The sequence below is a fragment of the Pelodiscus sinensis genome, chromosome 5 (genome assembly GCF_049634645.1).
Source record: "Pelodiscus sinensis isolate JC-2024 chromosome 5, ASM4963464v1, whole genome shotgun sequence".
NCBI classification, from domain to species: domain Eukaryota; kingdom Metazoa; phylum Chordata; order Testudines; family Trionychidae; genus Pelodiscus; species Pelodiscus sinensis.
In genome coordinates this window covers 8,872,831-8,878,830 of record NC_134715.1, presented here as the reverse complement: position 1 = coordinate 8,878,830, position 6,000 = coordinate 8,872,831, and positions in this window count along the sequence as shown.

Sequence of the window (6,000 nt, the reverse complement as noted above, 5' to 3'; positions counted from 1 at the left end):
ACATGCAGCCTCTTCCACAGCATTTTCAATTTGGTCTGGTTCCCTTGTGGTCTGTCAGAGCGACCCATGAAAAACATGCTGAGAACAATTTAGTCAAAGGACGACTCCTGCTGGAAAAACACATACCCTTCAGAGAGGACAAGATAAGAATTGCTTTTTAAAAATAGTTGTGCTGGGTTTTGCTAAGGGTGTACGGCCCCTCCAAAAATTTCTCACCTGGATTATCACAAAGATAGCTCCAAATGCATTGGAGATACAATGTCAACAGCCTGAGTTATCGACAGTGTGTGCCCTATGGGTGGGTAAATAATTCTGCCACTTCAGATTCACTGTCACCTAACACTTGTAGGATATCCAGAGGCAGAACATGCTACAGCTGTCCACAATGCACAACTCAATTCACAGCCAGTGGCAGTCGAGCTGATATGATCACCTTGTGTGGGAAGTAAGATCTTAGCTCTGCCTTTCCCAGTTTCCTCCCGGTTGTGGTAGGTTTGTGTTTTGTCATCCTTCTGAGATTACTTGGAAATTATGCACGGGGAAGCTTTGACCCCATCTTTCTTAGCCTTCTGGCTTTTGAGATTGGAGCTGCTTTTGTTAACTCCATATTATATATTTTTTGTATATGACTCAGATTTTTCTCATAGATACTGGAGGTATCCCAAAATAGCTACCCCATGTCTTAACAAGCTGCCCGTTATTTCGAAATATTTTTTTGAAGTAACAGGAGTGCACTATTTCAGCAACCCTATAACTCTTGTTCCATGAGGGTTAAAGGATGTCTCGAAATAGTGCATTATTTTGAAATTTGGCGCTGTGTAGAAGCATCAAATTTCAAATACACTATTTTGAAATAGAATCAAAGTAAGATATGCAATTTGCATACTGCAAATTGCATATCTTATTTTGAGTTTAGGGTGCTGTGTAGATGCACCCCAAGAAAGGTTTCAAAATCTGGCCCAAAATAAAAGCTTTTTACTGCAGGTCACAGACAGCTGGGGTCTAGCTAACTTCTATGAGTATTCCCTTTGAAATCAATGCTCCCCATGACCCTAATTGGATTGCTCATGGTAGCATGCACTACACTCATCTTCAAACAGTTGCTGGATTAATTCTCATGATGGCTAGCCTAGAAAGTCTAAAAAAGCCATATAATGATGTGGATGAACAGTAACATTTTGGACTGACCTTTTTAGGGGTATGTTCACTGCATGGTCAACACATAGGTAGACCTGAAGAAGAGCTTCGTGTAAGTTCGAAAGCGTGTCTCTATCACTGACTATAGTTGGTCCAAAAGATAACGAGTAGTCCTGTGGCACCTTAGAGACTAACAGAAGTATAAATAATGTCATGAGCTTTTGTGGGCAAAACCTACTTCTTCAGATGAGCTTGAGTGGAGAAAAAAAAAGGGGGGAGACACAGAATTTAAAACTGAAAAAGAAGAGAGAGAAGAAAAGAAGGGTACCTGTCAATTGTAGCAGCAGTGCTAATGAGGCTAATCGAGTGGGCTAGAACAGTGTTTCACAACCTTTTTTTATAAAGTATCCCTTTAAAAAAAATTAAGTACACCCATTAAAAAAAAAAAGTACCCCCAGTACCTACAGTTTTCAGACAACAATTTTTTTCTACTATTGCAACACATTTGTTTAAACAACTTAATCGTAGTCGGGTGGGTGCTGAATTTTTGGGTGTAAAAAGTACAAAACCAATAAAGCGCTGTAAAACTTAAAACAAAAATTCAGTTTTCTCCAAATTTCAGTTGTGTTGAGGTCCCCCCCAGACTTCTCTTGAGTACCCCTAAGGGTACTCGTACTACTGGTAGAGAAACACTGGGCTAGAAGTGTCCCATACTAACTTTTGATGTCAGTGAGTTGATAAATATAAAGTAGGCTGGTTTTATAAAGGGACATCCAGTTAATGTCTTTGTTCAGGCCAAGGGACACAGTATCAAAATTTGCATATGAAGGTCAATTCCGCAATCTCTTTTTCTACTTGGCTGGTGAAATCCCTTTGTAGAAGGATGGCTACTTTTAAATCCATGATAGAGTGCCCGGGCAGGTTACAATGTTCCCCTACAGCAGTGGTCCCCAACATGGTGCCCGGGGGCACCATGGCGCCCGCTGGGGCATTTATGTGCGCCCGCCTAGTCAAAATCACGACGCGGGATGGCCGAGGGACGACAGGCTGCACGCGCTGCGGGGCCAAACATGCGCCGTGATGGGGTGTGGGGAAATGCCGGCGGTGGGAGAACCTGCCGGGGAGCGCGGCGAGGAAGCCGCGGGAGCAAGGTGGCCAGTCCGGAACGGCGAAATGGCTGCGGTGGGAGGGGTCTGGCGCACTTGGCACGGGGCCGGCCAGCTGGGTGACGCAGCAGGATGATGTCACCGCCCAGTGCGGCACCCGCCACACAAAAAGGTTGGGGACCACTGCCCTACAGGTTTATGTGTGTTATCACTTCTGATATCTGACTTGTGTTCATTTATCCTTTGTGGTAGAGAATGTCCAGTTTGGCCAATGTACATGGCGTTACTGCACCCAACTTGTTTTTCTAGCCACCACTTCTGACTTTCCTTTACCAACAAGAGCCCTTCATTGTCCGTTGTAAACAAGGACTTACTGCAAAACAACAACAAATCAATTTTCCACAGCAGCCAAGGAATTTATAGGTTTAAAATGACCCAGAAAGCTGTGAAAGTACTTTCCCCACAAAAAAATCTCTGTATAGTATTTTTGGAGGAGTACATAGAATCCAAACTGTTACAAGATTCATTATTTGTATCATGCTAGCAACTTAGGTGCCCAAGCTCCATTATGCTTGGTGCTGAAAAGACAAAAAGCTGGTAGGTGATGTGATTATTTCTTGGTATCATTTCTTGTCATCGGCGCTGGAATTAATGTCTGCAAGTTCCATTATTGGCTATTTAAAAAAAAAAATCAATAATCTGTGTTTAGGAATCTCCAAAGCAAGTCAGTGCTCAGCTGAGATAAACTGCCAGCAATTACAGCCAGTTCCCAAGTTACGAACGGTCGAATTACGACTGTTCACATTTACAACCAAAGTTCCCATGGAGCGGTTGTAAAGGCGGTCCCTGAGTTACGAACACAACCCGTGCTTACGAACAGCGCGGTCGCTATGTAACTCAATGGGGTCCGAGTTACGAACAGATTGAGTTACAGCCAAGTGTTTGGTCCGTAACTCGTTCGTAACTCGGGGAGAGGCTGTATATCAAAATGGTGATGTAAAAAGAGGAAAGAGGATTGTAGGAACTGTGACAGGGAATGAAGAAAATTCATTTAGTGCCTGCCGTCAGTCAGGTACATAGTCCTAGCCCTGGTCCAGAAAACACACGTGAATAATGTTATGCCTGTAATTTGTCCCACTGAATTCACTTGGACAACTCATATATTCCTGGATCACTGAAATCAATGAGAGCTTTTCCACCAATGCAATCAGGCCCAGAGTCACTTTGCATAGGTGCTGGTAAGAGTAGGCACTAGTTAATGGTATATTTGGGTAGGATTTTCAATTCCTTCAGCATTAGCTTCAACTCCCATTTATTTTGATTAGAGCAGAATTTACTTTTGGCTTCTGTGGGAGCAGAATTGAGCAGGCTCAGTGGTTTAACACAGGCATTGGCTTCCTCAGGCCTGGTCTACACTATGAGGAAGATCAATGCTGACGTGGTCAGCCTTCACTAGACCCACTAAATCAAACTCAGAGGAACAGCACCAGTATTCCTGTTCCTCAGCTGGAGTAAGGGAAGCCAATAGGAGCTTTTACTCCTGTCAACCTCCAGCTGTGTGGATGGCAATTTAAGACACATGAACTCCAGCTATGTAATTAACGTAGCTATAGCTGCATATCTTAGGTCGACCTTCCACTCTAGTGTAGATCAGGCCACACTCAGATACCATTAATCTTGGCTAAGATTTCCCAGACTGACTAGTGATTTTTGGATGCTTCTGTTTCTGGTGCTCAACTCAAGTTATCTCAAGGGCTGATTTCAGCAGGCAGATGCACAGCACTTCATGAAACTCATGCCCTTGATAATGCCTTTCGTTGGGCACCCAAAATCCAGCATTCTGAGATCACTGGTCACTTTTGAAAATCTGGTCCATCACTGCTCACTGGAACTTGACATGCTGGTCCAGAACTTACTAACCCTGCAAACTGATTAACTTAGCAACGGCCTGTATCCACTACTAACAGGTGAAATTCTGGAAAAGACTGGTTTTATTTGAGCAGGGAGATAAAACAATTTTGGCAGTTGGTAGAAGAGAAGTTATCTTTAGAATCAGATCACTTACTGTGAGTATTTTAAACAGCATATTTTGCTCTCTAGCAGCTGTTCAACAGCATTAGTGGTAACTGTTAGCAAACTGAAAAATTCTGTACCTATATCTGGTATCGAATGTCTAATCTTGCTAGCTTTAATTTTGGACAGGGAATGCATGGCATCTATATCCTATTTTTCTAAATACCTTCCTTTCCACACCAGCATTTCTGATAAAAGCTGACCCCTGCAGTTTGAGGTTTCAAAAAGAGAAACATCCCAATTTACATCACTGGGCTAGCCATGAAGGTTAAATCACTCCCTCTGCCTTTTTATATTATGTGAATGCTCTTTTTAAATTTCCTCCTTATTTAGGGTCACTTTCCCATGTCTATTAATTGCAAGTCTCTGACTCCATAATCTTTTTCTCCTTGCTTAAAGCTACAGTTAGCCTCACCATGGATAACTTTAAAAAAATGGAGTCCTGAACATTTTGAACGTAGTACATTTACTGAAGTCCACTATTCTGATCACGAGGCACAGTGAGGACCATTATTGTTGACACCAATATTAGTAACAGTCATTCTTTGTCAGCATCACAAACCTGGATATCCTATGGGTGACACATGCCCCCAGTTTTAGCTTCAAAGAGAATATGTGATTTTAGATGATGTAACCTAACTTTTTTGTTTTGGTTTGGTTTGTTTAATGGTCTCAAGTTGCACCGAGGAAGGTCAAGGTTGGATATTAGGAAAAACTATTTCACTAGGAGGGTGGTGAAGCACTGGAATGGGTTACTGGAGGTGGTGGAATCCCCATCCCTAGAGATTTTCAAATCCCAGCTTGACAAAGCCCTGGCTGAGATGATTTAGTTGGGATTGGTCCTGCTTTTAACAGAGGTTTGGATTTGATGACCTTCTGAGTTCTCTTCCAATTCTATTATTCTGTGATTCCCAACATTACAATCAACAGGTTACTATCAAACGGATTTTGCACAATAGCATAGAATAGAATAGAATTCTACAGGGTGCTGTTTTGTTTCATTAATGGACTTCTCTCTGAAGGTCAGCTTTACGGTTTCAGAAGCAGAGGTATAAAATGATCTAGATATTTGTTCTTCATTAATTTGATACTTTTAATACTCACTTTAGATTTGACTACCCTCTTCCAAAAGGGGTGGGAATCCTTGAAAAGAATGAGAGACTGCAGGACGGGGAAGGAATAAATCATGCAATACATACTATAAAACATTCTTTCTATTGTAAATACTTTCTAATTTCACTAAAAATTGTTAGCTCCTTTCAATTCACAAGCTTAACACATTCCATATTACGTCTCATAAAAATTACTTCAGTATAACATTACTTAGTATAAAAGAAGCAGCTTTTGTAGAAATTGAATGCACACAATATACCCTTTGAAAAAACTATTCTCAGTAGTAAACCATTTCATACTCTATAGTGCTGATAAAACATGAACAATCACTGACAGCTCCTTCAAGATGTACCCAGAAGAACCCTAAACTGAGATAGCAGGCACATATTTAATTCTCATCTAACAGACTGTGTGTTCCCAGAGTTACCTATTAAACTGCCGCTCTATCGTGTGAATACAAATAGCAAGGCTCCCAAATTTAAAGTGCAACTGAGCTACACAACTTGGAAAGGCCCATTTTTCAAATCCTAAAGACCACCCTGATCCACTGCACATTTCTCTTTTGCCACCC